Consider the following 18,329-nt stretch of genomic DNA (forward strand, 5'->3'; position numbering starts at 1 on the left):
TTTTCACAAATAAAATAGACAAAAACAACAGCAACAACAACAACAACAACAACAACAACAAAAAAACACTTATATGTAACACAGCAAGGTTAATTTATTATTTGACAATCTGCTTTTCTAAAGTCATGTGCTTCTCCATTAGAGTGGCAACCTGGAGTAAGTAAGGTCTGCACACTTCAAGTCAACACATTGACTAGAGGTAAACACTAGGTGTATGCGCGTCTGTGTGTATTCGCTGTCTGGCCCCCTACAAAATCAGAGCCCAAACACAACAGCAAGTGCAGCAGAAACAGTGATCACAGAGGCATGTATAATTCACTGGTGATTATTCTTTGTCCCAAGGCATCATTAGAGTAGTGTATGACATCATTCCCCTCCTGGCTCAATCATAGTTCTCCTACACCAAAGTCACGGGATCCCGGCCTGTCATGAGATCAGCCAGCCAGCCTCATGTGAGAGTGTGCAAATATATGATTTCTTCTTTACTATCACGCTTGAACAGGTCGGTGGAGGGATGGAGCTGAAATGGAAAGGGAATCGGACAGGACTGGAGTCATGAGGAGCGGAGAGGGAAGTGATGATGCATGAAAGGCCATGGATGACAATAACAATGTGATGATGCAAGCAATGCCACAATGCAGTCTTCTCAGACAGATTACTATCACTGTTTTGCACACAGACTTGCACACAGAAAATAAAGGAGGATGGCAAGGAGGTGGCAACAGGGGATTTTATATGTATGAGTGTGTGTATATATATATATATATATATATATATATATATATATATATATATATTTATATATATATATATATATATATATATATATATATATATATATATATATATATATATATATATATATATATATATATATATATATATATATATATATATATATATATATATATATATATATATTGCATTTCATTTATTTAAATGACACATTTTTAAAGAAATTGTATTCCTGAAGGAGGCATTAAAAAGCTTTAAGTTTAAAGTGGCATATTAAAGTAATTTCTGAAGAACCATGTGACACTGAAGACTGTTTTTTACATGTTATAGGACTTCAATAGCATTCTTTTTATTGGAACGGGAATGACTAAAAGCCACGGCTGAGATTTTGGGTCAGCACTTACAATGTGAGAAGATCTGTGAGGCTGTGTGCACATGTTCTGCTGCCTGTACGTCTCTCAGCCCCTCGAGATTCCCATGTGTTTGTGGTGTCGTTTCCTGCCCACGGTTCTGCCTTCTATATCCTCATGTGTGACATTCAAGTCACAGGGATCTCAGAGAAACAACACTCTTCACACCGGACAGCCCTGCAACTGCCATCACATTCACACTCTCTGATCCACACAGAAATGGACAATTCCTCAGGGACGGCCTGTTTTCTCTTTTTCCTCAACACTTCAGCTCTCTCTCTGTTCTCTGTAGCTCAGCACAGTAGCACAGTTGAGTCTCCGAGGCTTAGATTTGCTGATCATTTACATTATTTTCACTATATTTTTTCAAAATAATGTGTCCTGAGATAGCTAGTGTCCACAGTAGCTCTACAATCTACAATTTATGCTGTCATAAATAAAAACATAAGTCTAAAGACTGCAAACCATTCTGAATTAAGGATAGAGATATGAATTTTTAAGGCAAAACCCCATTAAAATGTGCCATTTTCATAAATCATAATCTCGGGCTGGATAATAGGAAAGTCAAGCAATGTGAAGTTATCTACAGTACATTCCCTTTGACTACGTGTCTTTCTGTCATATTAAGAAATAAGAAAAGGCATAGGCCTCTGGACATAACCTATTGTATAGGTGCTTGTGCCCTACATTGTTGGGCAACCTGACAGACATTATTAAGTCATAAACAATCCAAAATTCCATATTCCATGGTAGAAACTTTTCTAGATGGATCTAGAAGGATTTTGAATAAGAAAATTAGAACAATATGTGGGGCATTGTATTCAGTTATGAGTAGGAAGAAGAAAGATCAGCAAAAATCTTTTGTAAAAGAGGGGAAATAATCAGTTAATAATTGATAGTTTTGATGAATAATAAATCACTAACATAGATGCATTCAAGCCTGCAGAAAAACAGAAAAGACCCTTCTTGAGTTCATTCAGCAAACAGAAAGGGGGGAAATGAGCAGGCCTTTCCTCTCAGCTCACCTCAGCTCTCCTCGTCTATAATTCAGTGACCTTGAGATATTTCTTCCCCTGAGCTCACCACTTTTACCTCTCATACCAATGAAAAGCAAGAGCTCCCTTCTGAATAAGAAGTAAACTGACGGAAGGAGTCTCTAGGAGCGACACGTGCTTGCTGACATTGCAGATGAGGGTCTGACTCTGCAGTTTTTTTAATAGCTCAGTGACACATACAAACTTTAAAATACATGCTCTGTATGTTGCTATATTGCTTACTAGCTCAATAAAGGAGTTAATATTTATTAACACAACACTGACAGTTATTTTGAGTGTGTTTGAGTCAAAATGGAAATGAATCCAAAAGCAGGATTGACTGAGTTGCGCATTTCAGAGCGACCCACAGTTTAGTTCCTGAAACGATCTGTGTTTTAGAAGAAAATCATTTGATTGAATGATTCAATGACTCACTCATAAGTCTGAGTGAATCAGTGGCTGTGTCTCAAAGCTTCGACTGCTAACTTGTTGCCCTGCTGTCTTTGCCGTTTGTGCACGAAGGTACTTCGGCAAACTGATTTTGGGAGATACTTTTTTGGCTGGATGATGGATTAATGCTCTATAACAAAATAGAGTGAGTTTGTGACATAGCCAAGGAAATATTTAATTATTGCAACAGTAATTTCTAGAAATAACATCAAAAGTGGAAAACACATTTTAGAAACAGACCACCATCCACAACTTTCGGATGGCATATTTAGTTATTTATATCTCAGCTGTCAAAAATGGAACGCACAGGATTCTGGGATTTCAAAGGCAGCAAAGGATGCATCTATGCTGCCTTCATCAATCAATCAGATGAAGGTATCTCAAGAGACAGGAAGCTAACATTGGATTCAGACATGCCTTGATGCCTTCCTACTTCTGAATATATTCCTGAAGACAGCATTTTTAAATTTTTGGAAGCAGCCTCTGTTTTCGGATGAATTGCTTGAGCAAATAATTCAGTGACTTGCTCACTTGTTTTGTTACTGAATTAAAGATTTAAGGCTTACTCATAAATCACTTGGTTTGTTCCTAAATTAATCTGTTGGATGCATGATTCAGTGGCCTCACTCATATGTCATTCCTAATTAGTCTCCAAGAAAACTTCAGTTGAGTGAATGAATCATTGACTCCTGAATTGTTCCTGAATTAATCTTTTTTTATTTTTTTTCCCCAGAATGAATCAGTGACTCATTGACTCATACATTGATCGATTCATAAGGACAGCCACTTGCCACAAACTACTGGTGTATAAATGTGGAATCCATCCCAGCACTGCACAGACTGACAGTCTGTCTTGAACGTGCGATCACAGACAAGTGGAGTGATATAAAAGTACCAGTGCTGTGGACTGCGTATTACCTTTATAGCAGGCTCATATAATATATGATAAACACTATTCAGTTTTGAAATATTCATATATATGGAGCCAAAAGAGTCTCAATAAAGATAAATGCACACACTACATTCACATATGCACAGAAAGGATTCATACATGCACACACATAACTCATAAATACACACACAGGATACACAAATGCACACAGAATTCACAAATACACACAAAAAATTTTAAAAGCACAGAAGATTCACAAATGCATACAAAATTCAGAAATGCACACAAAATTCAGAAATGCACACACAATTCAGAAATGCAAACAATATTTACAAATGCACTCAAGATTCAGCAATTGCACAGGACCAGATTCAGAAATGTATTTCTGATGCACACACACATATATCTTGATTTACAAACTGCTTGCGGTCTGTGAACTTCACTGCATTTGTGTGTGAATTTTGAGACTGTCCTGCCTTTTTTTAGACAGGGAATGATCTGCAACCAATCGGATATGTCCCATGTTTTAGCCAATCACAAGAATGCACCCCACGTGGGGGATTGTTTACTTATAAGCCAATCAGAGAACGACTCACTTTCCTCAGCGAACAACTCACTTTCTTCACGCAGCCGGCGACTCACTTTACGCAGCCGGAGTCGAGAGTCACTTTCCTCTCGCAGCGAACAACTCACTTTTCTCATCGAACAATTCACTTTCCTCACGAGTCACGCAGCGAGCGACTCACTTTCCTCAGCGAACGATTCACTTTCTACACGCAGCGATCAACTCACTTTCCTATGCGAACGACTCACTTTCCTCACGCGGTCGGAGACCCACTTTTCGCAGCCGGAGAGTCACTTTCCTCTTGCAGCGGACCACTGACTCTCTCTTCATGTAGAGACCGAATATTATAATTAAAGTGACTTCTATATTGCATCCAAAAGAATATTTAAATGTTCAAAAAGGTGTACATTTTCTTTTTTACTTTCATTCAATTCAATAATTCATTCATTCAATAATTGCCTATTTCAAATTTATGAATCCATGGTTAACTTTTTTTTCTGCAGTCACTGGGCTATATGTATTGAGACATTTTTTTAATTTATATTTTGTAAAATATAATATAAAAAATAAACCTAAATTGTAATCTAAACATCTGTATTTTCATACAATTTCCTAAATAAGTAGGCTATAATATGCAGCACCACAGGCATATCGCGCTGTGTGAACGCGTTCATGTGATTGGCTTATAAGTAAACAATCCCCCACGTGGAGTGCGTTCTTGTGATTGGCTAAAAGAAGGGCGATATCTGATTGGTTGCTAATCATTCTTTGTTAAAAAAAAAAGCATTTGTGTGTGGAGCCAAGTCAGGGGAGTCTCAAAATTCACACACAAATGCAGTGAAGTTCACAGACCGCAAGCAGTTTGTAAATCAAGATATATGTTTGTGTGCATCAAAAATACACTTCTGAATCTTGTCCTGTGCATTTCTGAATCTTGAGTGCATTTGTAAATGTTGTTTGCATTTCTGAATTGTGTGTGTATTTCTGAATTTTGTGTGCATTTCTGAATTTTGTGTGCATTTCTGAATTTTGTATGCATTTGTGAATCTTCTGTGCTTTTTAAATTTTGTGTGTGCATTTGTACATTTTGTGTTTGCATATGTGAATGTAGTGTGTGCATTTACCTTTATTGAGACTCTTTTGGCTCCATAGCTGCTCACTATGTCTTGCCAAAGCAGTTTAGCATCCTCCTTACTCCTACATCACCCTATTGTGGGGGACTCTGCAGACAGGGGTGGACTCTCAAACGGGTGAAACAATATGCCTGGCAGGCAATGCCTGTTTACTGTCACCTGTCAGCTGTGTAGTGTGTACTGCTGTGCGGGTGGCTTGCAGTGTGTGTCAGCCATGGAAATGAGTTTGGCATGCCACATGTCTGACAAATTTGGGCCCCCTGGCCCTGATGCCTGGCACGAGACAGAGTGGCCCAGTGGGCATTAGTCTGTGCTTGACAACACCCCACCTAGCTGACCTTTCCCAAAACTGACCTCAAGCTGCCACCAATCAGCTTCCAGCTCCAGTATGCTGGTAAACAATTGAGACCATTGAACAGTTATTTCTTGTACTTCTAAAACTGGTTTTAACTTATATATTGCTGTTGTTTACTGCAGGCGCCACCTATGATGTGAGCCATTACAATGCCCTGCTCAAGACGTACTTGCAGAATGAGTTCAGATTCTCTCCAACTGACTTCCTTGCTAAAACGGAAGCTGCTAATGTTCAGCCAAACAGGATGAATATAATTAAATAATGTTTAATCCACATTTATTTTAGGTGACAAAAAATGTTGGTAGGTGAATATATTTCACATATACCCATTCTCCGACACGCATTGTATTTTCTGACAACTCTTTATCTTTTCTGACCCTCTTCGGGTCTTAAAGTCTCTACTAATGAGCAAAATTAATAGTACAAAAAAATCTATTAACATGGCTTTAGACTGTGAGTGTGACCAAGATGCAAAAAACAATGGTGCTATATATAGATATATTGTCTCATCACTGATGATAGCTAGGAAATTTAATTGGATACACTGTTTATGCACATTTATAATATATGGTGATTGTCTAGGTGACCTATCAGAGACTTATTGCAGCCTTCTATGAAGTTGGTGACATTGAAGGTGCAAGGTGAGTTTTGATTCACATTTTCTTTAAATTAGTTTAGCCTTGTTAGTTTAAACTCCCTGGTGTGAATTATGTATAAAAAATAAAAAAAAGGTTTTGCTTGGCTGTCACAAGAAGAAAGTAACCATGCTTTAATCACAACTTCTTGCAGTACAATCCTGGGCTTTATGAAGAGCAAAGACCTGCCCATCACAGTAGCTGTGTTCAACTCCCTAGTGACAGGTCATGCCCGCGCAGGGGGAGTGCTTTTGATTTAGTGCTTCTTCTGTGTGATTGGTACCTGTGTGTTTAGTGACTTGTGTTTGTGCAGGGATATGAACAGTGCTGAAGGCATCCTGTCAGTCATGAAGGTGCAGGGGTTGAGTCGGGCCCAGACACATACCTGTCTCTCCTCTCCTCATAGCTGAGAAAGGCGATATTGCCAAAATTAAACGGGTCAGATTATGGGGGATGAAATGGACTGATTAAGTTAATGCTGTGTATAATGTTAATTTTTCTATGGCTGCATTGATTTTATTAAATATAAAACTAAAACTGATTTTATTTAAGTGAAAACAGTAAAATTGTGAAATGTCGTTAGCTCTTAAAATATGATCATTTGAATTCCTGTCATGTGATGGCAAAGCTGAATTTTCAGCAGCCATTGCTCCAGTCTTCAGTGTCTTCAGAAATCATTCTATTATACTGATTTAGTGCTCAAGATTTCTTCTTATCAACAACTTTGGTAGTTGTTCTGCATAATAAGTGTGTAAACTGAGATAAAAATGGACTCTTTGAGGAATAGAAAGTACAAAAACAGCATTTATTTGAAATGGAAATCTTTTGTAAAATTATAAATGTCTTTACGGTCACTTTTAATTATTCTAATGCTTCCGTGCTTGAATAAAAGTATTATTTTCTTTAAAAAATAAAAACAAAAGTGAACAGTTGTGTGTACATTTAAATTTTGATGTTTAAGAACCATAACATAAATAAGCTAAAATACAGAAATTGCCAGGTGCGTCTGCTGACAGCAGTGTCTTGTCATGGAAGAGGAAGGAATATGGAACCACTATCTTTGAATTTTGCCCTAAGCACTTACCATAGTGGTCCATAGTGAGCCATAATGGATCCATATCTATTCATAGCAGTATTGCATTTTAAGTGTTTTAAATATGAACCCAGGGCAATTAGAGAAATTAGATGCATATAGTATTGTTTCAGTGAGAAGTTATGAGATTTTGAGAAAGTTATCCATAACTGATATAGTTTTGATTACTGACCCATCCTTTTGTTTTTATTTCCTCAGATGCTATGAACCTCTGCTTGAGTTTGATTACCCACGTACATGAACAGACTGCGTTTTCTGTGCTGAAGAGCTTCACCAGCCTGCTGGTAGAGTCGCAGACCAGTGACTCCCCAGACTTGGGAAACTTGTTTCTTCGCCACTGCGTCAATATGGACAAGGTACACATTTTTATAAGTGCATATTAAGTGTACCTGTATGTTTAATTTTTTTTGTGAGAATTTTTGGCTTAATGTTATTAGTGCCCTGTTAAATTGGGTGTTTGTGTGCTTCTAGTCTGTGGAGAACGTAGTTGGGTTTTGCAAAGATCTAAAAGTTTCAGGTCTGCACTCATCGCCACTGCGGTTCACCCTTCAGTGCGCCCTCGAAGCCAAAAAGACCGGTGAGTACAATGATGATTTAAAGTTCTAAAACAATACTTAATCCTCAAGAATTGTCTTTTAAAGATTAGTCTATTCAAGCTTATCTGTCTATTTTTTTTTCTTCTTTTTTTTAAATACATCAAAGATATTAACCTAATAAGAAAGATAACACAGGGTTTTAAAATGTGTAAACATTATAACCTTTAATAATCATTAGTTAAAAATTTCCAGATGTCTGTCTCTACATTTTAGTTAAGTTGATGATTGCTCAATTTGTGAAATATGCTTCTTCATTTTAAGGTATGGCTGTTGAGCTCATGAGAAGGATGAAGGAGGAGGGCTTGCCTCTCAGACCTCATTACTTCTGGCCCCTGTTTACTCATTATCAGAAAGAGAAGAACATTTCTGGTGAGTCCTGAGCTTCCAGTCTCGTTCTAAACACTCTTCTGCACTTTTAGACCCGTAATCAGAGAACAAGGAGAAATTGTCAAGGATTTGGTATTATCCATCTGGAATGAATTGGAATGTGAAAAGTTAGAGTAGACTATATATTTATTTAGCTGTGGAATAGGAAAAAATGTCTCTTTGACACCTTAATAAAAAAAAAAAGTAAATTTAAATGTTAATAATTTTCTCCTTAGTTCTGTCAGTTTATCTGTTCCAGACTTACAAAGAAATGTTCTGACAAAATCTTTTTTTTTTTAAACCGATAACCTTCATGAAACATGCAGGATTGCTCTCACCTTTTTGTTCCTGTACAGCTTTTTTAGTTTGCTCAGTGTTGAAGTCTGCACTACGTGAAGGTTACATGACAGAATTTGTAGTGACTGGGTTTCATGTAAATGCGAGCGCTCTGAGGGAATTCACTTTCAATTACGTGCTCCGCTGTGCACGGCCATGAAATATTTAGCGCCATGTCACATTCTGTCCACAGGTGTCACCAGCGGGCAGAAGTCCATCCCCCTTTCCACCCACCGGTTTTCTGTGCACCCGTTCACCAGTGCGGAGAGGGGAAAAGTTTGCATTTAGATGAGGTGTGGATTTGGGCAGGCGAGTTTGAAAAAGCATATGCTAGCTTTGTCTCGGCAGCGTCACGTAAGCGGTGCTTGTCAGATTCAAGAAGCAGTGCAGCTCATTGCTGGCGACATGGTGCGTGAAGAATGCCTTAGTCCTTCACATAGCACACAACAGGCTTTTACAACACCATCTTAAACGCTCTTTGCACTACTCACATTTTGAAAAAAAAAATCTCCTTTTTTGTCATCCACTTGCATTGGATGCTGGGTTCTTTTAAATCTCAGTAACTACAAAAGCCACCTTTAGGGCTTGCATTAACTTTAATATCCTTCTGAAAGAAAACATCTCAAAGGCTAGAGGTGGGAAGTGATCTTGCCATTTAGTTCCTCTCTATTACTTCATATCATTTTTTTTCTTGAGCTTACATTTTTCCTTATGGATTACATGAAAAGCCTATGTTCACCATGTTCTTGAACATTCTGTTTTCAGATAATGTATAGTAATAACACTATAGTTGTGTTTCAAAACCTAATTGTCTTCTGATCATGTATGCATCTGACTCTTGAGCATTCATTGAGCCAGATTTGTTCCATATTAAGCCCTCTCACACATTTTCTGAATTGAGATAAATCTTGAATCGCCGGGTTATGTGACTGGATATCCATTTTCTATCCCTATTCACATACTGCCTATCGGACAGCGCTGTCTGAGCCAACTTTTATGGCTGACAAATGGATCAATGGATTATTTAACAGCAAAACAGGTGAATAGACAGATGGCTCTCAGGCTCCATTGAGAAGAGAGTGTCTGGACGACTTTTTACGTTTGCTTGAAAGTAAAGAGCTACTGAGTTGCAAGAAAGGATGAATGGAGAAAGATGCACAGATGAGAATGAACTGGAGAGATGGAATGGATGGAGCCTCCAGGTGCTTTACCTGGCTAATGCTCTCACACACTGGTTGCCAGCCGCTCCTGGTGCCAGATGCAGGTTTTAATGGCAGATAAAAGCAGCTCTTATCTTTTATTCAGGTATGTAGGTGTCCTCTGAGCTTTGCGATACAGAGTGCTCAGGACCAAGGTGAAGAGTGAACAGAACACAAATCGCTGGTTCATGTGTTCCCATACACACACACAAACATTTTCCCGAGTAGTTGAGAGACTATTCCATATACATGTGGTGCTTTAGGCAGGAGTGAAGGGCCCTGCTGGAGAGCCGGGTACAGGCCTCGATCCTCTGCCTGAAGGAGGTGTTCCTCCAGGCCATGCCACTGGACGACTGAAGTGATCATTTTCATTATCTGAGTATTTTATTTCATTTGTTTGTTAATGCTTTCAATTTAAGACCTGGTTTCATTGAATTGTAAACAGCCTTGGGCTTCAAATCATGTTGCTGGTAGTGTAGCATTATTCTTGGGTTTATGAAAAGATGTTTTTGCTTATTTCTTTTCCACATAAAAGGAAGGAATCTTTTTTTTTTTTTTTTGAAACCAGAAATCATGGTTCAAATATTTAACGATGAGTCACTGCATGAATTGGATGGACTGAATGAACAAGGCTGAGGGAGGGATGTTTTTTTATTTTTTTATTTTTGCGCCTGTATTGTCCAAGTTGAGAAGTATGACCCACATGAATTGCATAAATTCAAGGGAAAAAAATGCATAATTTGCTGAAGCTCTAAGTTTTTCTTGCTTGTTTTAATTTTATATTGATAAAAAAAAACTAATTTTACGAGTACTACTAATTATTATTTTTATTATAAATATTTTATTCTAAATCTACTATTATAGATGTGCTATTTTTATTATATATTCATATTGGAGGTAGTTAAAAGCAGGCTTTCTCTTTTTGTACTTTGCTTATCACATGTATGACAAGGCCATATTTGTCCATTAAGGTTTCATGAGAACTTTAGGGCCCTATTTGGCTCTATTTACATCCAGTCATCTTTGAACTTTGGTGTAGACGCAACTTTTGTACATCAAGAATTACATTTTAAGGTACATACGTTTTAATAAATCACTTTTTTTTCTTTCAGGTACTCTGCAAGCTCTGAGAGCCATGCAAGAACTGGCCGTTGCATCAGACATTGAAACTTTTAGTATGTATATCCTGCCATCCTTCCCATCAGTGGACAGTGCCCGCACTTCTCTTAAGGTAATTGTACTGCATATGTGTGCTTTCTTGTTGTTTTATATGACTGTTTCTGAAACCCTTTCTGACTTGGGTTGATAATTGCAGGAGGCAGGTATTGATGTGGACGCCGATATTTTGATTGCGGCAGAATTACGAACGGAAGCTTCACGTGGAAACCTCACTGGGCTGTTCTCTCTGAGTAAGCATTAGCTTTCATGAAAATTGACCTCATTTCCTTTCTCTCAACCACTCTCTGCCTGTCATTCTCATGTCTGTATATTATATATTTTCATGTTCTCTCATAGACACAACTCTGTGGAGAGATGTCTCTTTAGATGTACCCTGTATGATAGTGCTCATCACTTGGAGACTAATTGTCGTCCATCAGAACTTCACATACATAGCCAATCAAATGCACTCTACCAAGCAGCTACATGCCCACTAGGCCTTTTAACTGATTAGAGAGTGAAAAAAGTGATATATATATAGATGTATATATATATATATATATATATATATATATATATATATATATATATATATATATATATATATATATATATGCAAAATGAATAAGCAAGGGACTAAAGCTCCTCATCTGACCAAAGTGAAGAGGGACAGATAATGTTGAATTATGGATGGTTTACCCTTCACAGTTGTGCCCCCTGCTGATTAGATTCAATTATTGTTTAATTTGAATTCGAAAGGGATTTAAGTACTGGAAATACCCTTTTTAATGCAGAGAAAGTGTCTAAATCCATAGTGAGTCAACATACAGCTCACTAAGAAAGAGCTTTAGTTAAGATTTTCAAAAAAATATAATAATAATAAAAGAGGTTAAATGTTTGAAATGTTTCTGTTGTCATGACGTTCATCACATTCACACTCTTGCAGTGTCTTCACCTGCTCTTCCAAACATCGACCTCAGTGCTTTCAGAGCCAGTCTGATCTCTGGATTCAGAGGGTGAGTAATGAAACAAACTCTGTGTGTGTGTGTGTGTGTGTGTGTGTGTGCACGCGTGCTAGTGGAATTTTCTGCCTTTTGGCTAGACAGCCACTCATTCGGCATCTCATGCATAAGGACACAGTCATCTCTAGCATAATTACAGATGGGGAAGAATGCAAATAGTGTTTATCCTCTTTGTTGCTTTGCTTCTGATGCCCCTCTCTGTCCGATGCTGAAAGACTGTTAACTTTCCCGTCTGCCACTGATGGTGAGATGCAAGGACCCACATGGGCATTTTAGCCAGATGCATGGCTGGCAGTATTTGTTTTTTGCCTAATTCCCCCGAGATGATCACCTCATTCCTCACACATATTCATAAACCTGTCATGGTATTTCATTTATCACATCATTTTCTTATGGTATCACTTAGTGCAGTCACTCAGCTTAGATCTAAAATCCCTCCCATCATGCACAATAGTTTAGGACCAGCTCTGTTTTTAACTCTGATTTCAGCACAGAAGCCATAGGGCAGCAGATGCTGCTGTCCTCTGTATTTAGCAAAGCATTTAGATGTGAAAGCGGCGCAGGGAGGTTGCTGGCAGCGATGGATGTCAGGTTTGTAATTGGGGTTGTCAGAAGGTAGAAGGGGGTTGTCAGGTTCCTGTCTCCTTAGTGAACTGCTCTTGTAATAATCAAGGTCAGGAGATAATTTAATCATTAAACAATGGTGAATCTTTTTTTCCTTCCTCGCCTCCCTGCTGTCCTCCGTCAACTCTCCCTACCAGCACCGCATCTTGATTTCTTAGTGTGCCGTTGGACTGTATGTGTATGTGCATTTGTGAATATGTGTGACCACTGAGGCTCCTTCTATACTGTTCAAAAGTTTGTGTATTTTTATTCAGCTAGGATCTATTAAATCGAAAGTGACAGTAAAGACATTTAAAATGTTACAAAATATTCAATTTCAAATAAATGTTCTTTTAAACTTTCTATCAAAGAATATTAAAGAATCCTGTAGAAAATGTATTTTGGTAAAAAAAAAAAAATGTTGCACAATTGTTTTTGACATTGATAATAATAATAAGAAATGTTTCTTAAGCAGCTAATTAGTACATTAGAATGATTTCTGAAGGATCATGTGACACTGAACAGTAGTAATTTTGCTGAAAATACAGATCTACCATCACAGGAAAAAAAATTACAATCAGTTAAATTTGCATTTATTCATATAGTGATCGATAGATACATATATTTTCAAAGCGGTTCTAAAATTCTAAATATTAAATGTAATTTTAAATAGTAGTAATTCAATATTGAATTACTACTATTTAAAATTAAATGTAATATTTAGAAAATTTTGACTATATATATAAAAATTATATATATTTATATAATTTTATTTTTTAAATTGTTACTTTGATCATATATATGCATCCTTGGTGAGAATAAGCGACTTGTTTTAAAATGATCACTCAACCCAGTCTTTTGGATTGTGCTGTATGCTGAATAAAATTATTGTATTCATGTTTTATATATTTAATATAATTATTTTCCAGTTATTCTCAGCCATAAGATATATTATTCGCTCTTTGAGTGCAGTCTGTATTTAATTATTTAAAAAAAAATATTATTATTATTTATTACATTATCAGTAATAATGGGTGACTGGAAAGAAATCATGGAAAGAAATCATTGAGATTCATTGGCCAAAAAGTGTGAGAAACCTGCCATGTTCCAACTGGTCAAATTAAGCCCTGTCACACCAGATATGTACTTGATATTGAAATTACTCTTTGGCTGAAATATTTGGTTTGAAAGTTGCGCTAGAAATGTTTTTGTCCTAATCTGAATGCTTGTCATCTCTGATCCTCTACTGCCCCCTACAGGTTTCACAATGTGGAGCTAATGGCAAAGGTAAGAGCGAAACCAAGATATTTTAAGTGCTGACCCTGAAACTTCTGGTATGTTGCTTGTTTGCACTGTTTTTCCCGCCCTCTAACATTCTGTATTTGCCTGTGTCTGTATTTAACTTTTTTTTTTTTAATGAAAATATGTGGAAAGGGGAACCCCCCTTCATAAAATAATATTACTTATAATTATTTTTAGAAATATATTATTTAATAATATTTAATAACTTAACTAAAAATCTATGCTGCTTAAATTCACTTTTTTTATTTTGATGTATTTTCTTTTTTTAATTTACATAATATTCATGATAATCCTAGCTGATAGCCTGTATAATACCAGCTCACAGTATCATTGTGTGTGTGTGATGTCTGTAGGGCCACTGGCAGTGATGAAGTGTATCCTGACAGCTGTACTTTGCATTGAGTGTGTGTGTCTGATGCAGTCTGAATAGTAGCTGTGTGCATGTTTATGTGAGAGCTGTCTGCTTGCTGACTCTGCGCTGAGTTAACAGAGCTTCTGCAAGTGTTTGTCATCTCGCTGCACTGGAGCTGGCCTCTGCGCTGGTGTCCGAGCAAGTGGGAGCGATGGAGATGGTCTCTCTGTCTCATCCCATCACCATTCACAACACACGTGTGTGTGTGAGGCTGCCAGCTGCCAGCCACTTGTTAAAACATACTTCAGTCAAGTCTGCAACAAAGCTGGCCGTGTCAGCAACACACACAAAATGGTTTAAGAGCTTATTCGCTGGATTGCAATATTTTTGTTGTTCTGTTCCAACAGAAGCTTACCTTGTGGTTTTATATTAGACTCTATTAGTGTATTTATAGAAAGCAGGAAGTTTCAAATTGGTTCTTCTGTCCTTTTTTGCAGAAAATGTTGCCTACTTCCTTTACAACCTGATTGATTCCATGAACTAGACGGAGGTGCACTCCAAAGAAGAGCAGCTTAGGGAGTACTTTAGCCTGCTCAAGAACATGGTATGTTTGCAAACACTCAAGTAAAATGTCATCAACAGTTCAATCTGCCTGTTAAATCCAGTCTGTCTAGGACTCCAATAGGTGGCTGTTCATAGTGCTTTAGGATCAAACAAAAACATCTGTACACTGGGGTTTGTTTGTTGGTTTGGTTTTTTTTGAAGGAAATTAATACTTTTATTCAGCGAGTAAGCATTAAATTGATCATAAGTGACAGTAGTTCTAAAATATGTCTGTTTGACATGAATGCTATTCTTTTGAACATCAATAAATCCAGTGAAAAAATGTAGCAAAAAAATAAACAAGCATATTAGAAAGATTTCTGAGGATCATGTGACAAAGAAAACTGGAGTAATTATGCTGAAAATTCAGCTTTTTTCTATCACAGGAATAAATTACGTTTTAAAATAAATTAAAATAGATAACTCAACAGTAATATTTCAACAGCTACTGTTTTACTGTATTTCTGATCAAATATATGCTAAGCTAGTACGCAGAACATTTAGAAAAACTGAAGTAAAAACTACCTAAAAAGAACACACAGAACAAGAAATATTTAACTCTGCATCCACAGTTATTTGCTATCAAATGTAACATTCAAAATACATTAGTGATTAAAATATAAACATACATGCATGCATACAGAAGCTCTGAAGCAAAAGCTAAAGATCATTTTGAAACTACTTCATGAACATGAAAATAGTCCAGGTAAATCTTTTATTTTTCTTGTTGAGTAGTTACTTTGTGTTAATTTCTTTGGTTTCAGAATATTAGCATCTCTCTGAACATCTTCAGAGGAATCAGGACCATTCTGGAGTCCTACCAAGTTCCAGAGCTTGTCAAGGTATTTTGTAATTAGCGGTGTTTGCAGAGGCAATTATTATTTTACTATACTTGTGGAAATTATTTTGACACTATTCCCATTCCATTCAGCTTTTGGCCATGAATGATACCAAAATTCAACTTTAGAGGTGTGTTGTTACTTTTATACGTGAAAAGACTTTATTTGCAAGCAATAAAATGACCAAAGTAAAAAATATACAGCTTCCTAGAAACTACACCCTAGTAAATGCATAGCAACACCCTGGCATCAAATAGATTTCCACATGGGCAAACACCACTAATATTTACAAATCTATTTTCAGTCGTTTTATTCAGATCTGTAATAGTACAGTTAATAGAGAAGGTCATATTTTATCTTTCAGGATGTCCTTGCTCTCGTGGATAAAAAGGATAATGGGTTGTAGAATGAAGCAAGAATGAAGAAGAGTAAGTGTTTGTGCATATATATATATATATATATATATATATATATATATATATATATATATATATATATATATATATAAAGGGATAATGTACATCCAGTCATTTGTTATAACAGAATGACCAGTGTGTGTGTATATATATATATATATATATATATATATATATATATATATATATATATATATATATATATATATATATATATATATGCGCGTATTCGTATTGAACCGTTCGGTACGAGGCTTTCGGTTCGGTACGCGGTAGCTACGCATGATGTACCGAACGGTTCGTTGGACTAATTTATTATATTTGAAAAAAAAAAAACAAGTGAAATATAATGATATGAGTTCAACAAGGTAGCCCAATAACCCAAATGACGTAACAGGCAACGCCCCTGACACCCCCGAAGAAGAAAAAAACACCAACTTATATGTTTATGTTAGGCGCTCGCTCACTCAGCACGCGCTGAAGTCTCGTTGCAAAATATCCAATGCGTTTAACAGACCAGAAATAGAAGATCCTCCAATAACCAACAGGTCTGGTGTTTGGGTGCACTTTGGATTCCCTGTAAGCTATAATGGTGATGGCAAGAGAGTGGTGGATAAAAAAATAACAGTCGCAGATCTGCTACATGACAATAGGGTACACCAGCGGGTATACAAAAAAAAAAACAAAAAAAACACCAGCGGGAATAGGCTACTTGAAACATGTTTACTCATTTACGCCGACAGTGTGTCAGTATCTGGGAAAAGACTAAAAAAAGGAGAAACATACACGCAACAAACTATCCCCGCAGCATTTAGGCAAACATTTCCAATGGATTCAAACAGGGCAAAAGACATCACCACTGCGATTGGCTTCATTTACGTTATAGCCGCGGATATGAGACCTTACTATTTACCATTCATTCTTTCATCACCATTATAATTACAGGGAATCCAAAGTGCACCCAAACACCAGACCTGTTGTTTATTGGAGGATCTTCTATTTCTGGTCTTTTAAATGAATTAGAAATTTTGCAACGAGCCTTCAGCGCGTGCTGAGTGAGCGAGCCCGGTAGGGGCCGTTCACATATCGCGCCTAAAAACGCGTGGAAAACTTGGCGCGTCTTTCTTCTCCTTTCCAAAGCGCTCGGGCAGTTGCGCCCCTGAGGCGTCTGCCTTTGCTAAGCAACAATGACCTGCTCTCTCCATGAAGACGCGGAAATTTCAGCAAAGGATAAATGGATTTGCAGCTCTAAAAATCGCTTGCAGTAGGCTAGCTCTTCTACTAAATTTATTTCAAAATTGCAATCCATATACAACTATGATCAGCTGTTCCTTCATCTTGGCTGAGCTTTCAACGTTGTTACGGGAAAGGATGAAGCTGATTGGTTAGTTCTTGTCACATGACCCGCGGTGCGCTTGCGACATTCTGAAAAGTTGAGATGTTTTTACATTTTGCTGTATCTAAAACGTACCGAACCGAACCGTGACATCAGTGTATCGTATCGAACCGAATCGTGAATTTTGTGAACCGTTACACCCCTAATATATATATATTATAATATAATATATATATATATATATATATATATATATATATATATATATATATATATATATATATATATATATATATATATATATATATATATATTAGTAATAGCTATACAAAATGGTCTGTTTTGCAGTTAGTTTGTTACCTATAGTAGCTAATGTATTTCAAGTCTCACACATTTGCAGGAAATAGCTTGCGACCAAAATAAGGTGGTTGGCGGTCTGTCACTAGTCACCATTTAAATCCAGTAGTCAGTATTTGTGTATGCATGCGTGTAGTTGACTTTTCCCATAACTTTGTCTGTCTCATCAGAAACTAGAACGAGCTCTGGAGCTTAAAACTCAGTATGAAGCAGATATGTCTCCTGCTGCATATGCCATGCTCATCAACCTGTGCTATCGGCATGACAGTGCTGAAATAGCCCTCGAGCTAAAGACGGAATTGTAAGTTAGAAGTACACATCATCATCGTCATACAAACATCGATTGTGACAGTTAAAGGAACAGTTTAAGTCAATGGTTCCTAACTTTTTTCAACTTGATTAAATTGATAGTTTTAAAGCTGAGCACAAGCCTCTGTTACTAATTTAAAAAAGTGTCAATTTAGAACTAGTAAAGAAATAAAAGCTTGCTGTATTATGTGCTGTAGAGTTTTATGAGAGAGAGATGGACTCTGAGAGATGGA

The 18,329-nt window shown here is 36.9% G+C and overlaps 1 pseudogene; it reads left to right on the plus strand.

The window, feature by feature from the left end:
* Positions 1–6,379: 6,379 nt before the first annotated feature.
* Positions 6,380–18,329, plus strand: part of LOC128026606 (leucine-rich PPR motif-containing protein, mitochondrial-like) — a 44,679-nt pseudogene continuing 32,729 nt past the window's right edge.

This window comes from Carassius gibelio, chromosome A13, assembly GCF_023724105.1.
Source record: "Carassius gibelio isolate Cgi1373 ecotype wild population from Czech Republic chromosome A13, carGib1.2-hapl.c, whole genome shotgun sequence".
Lineage (NCBI taxonomy): Eukaryota > Metazoa > Chordata > Actinopteri > Cypriniformes > Cyprinidae > Carassius > Carassius gibelio.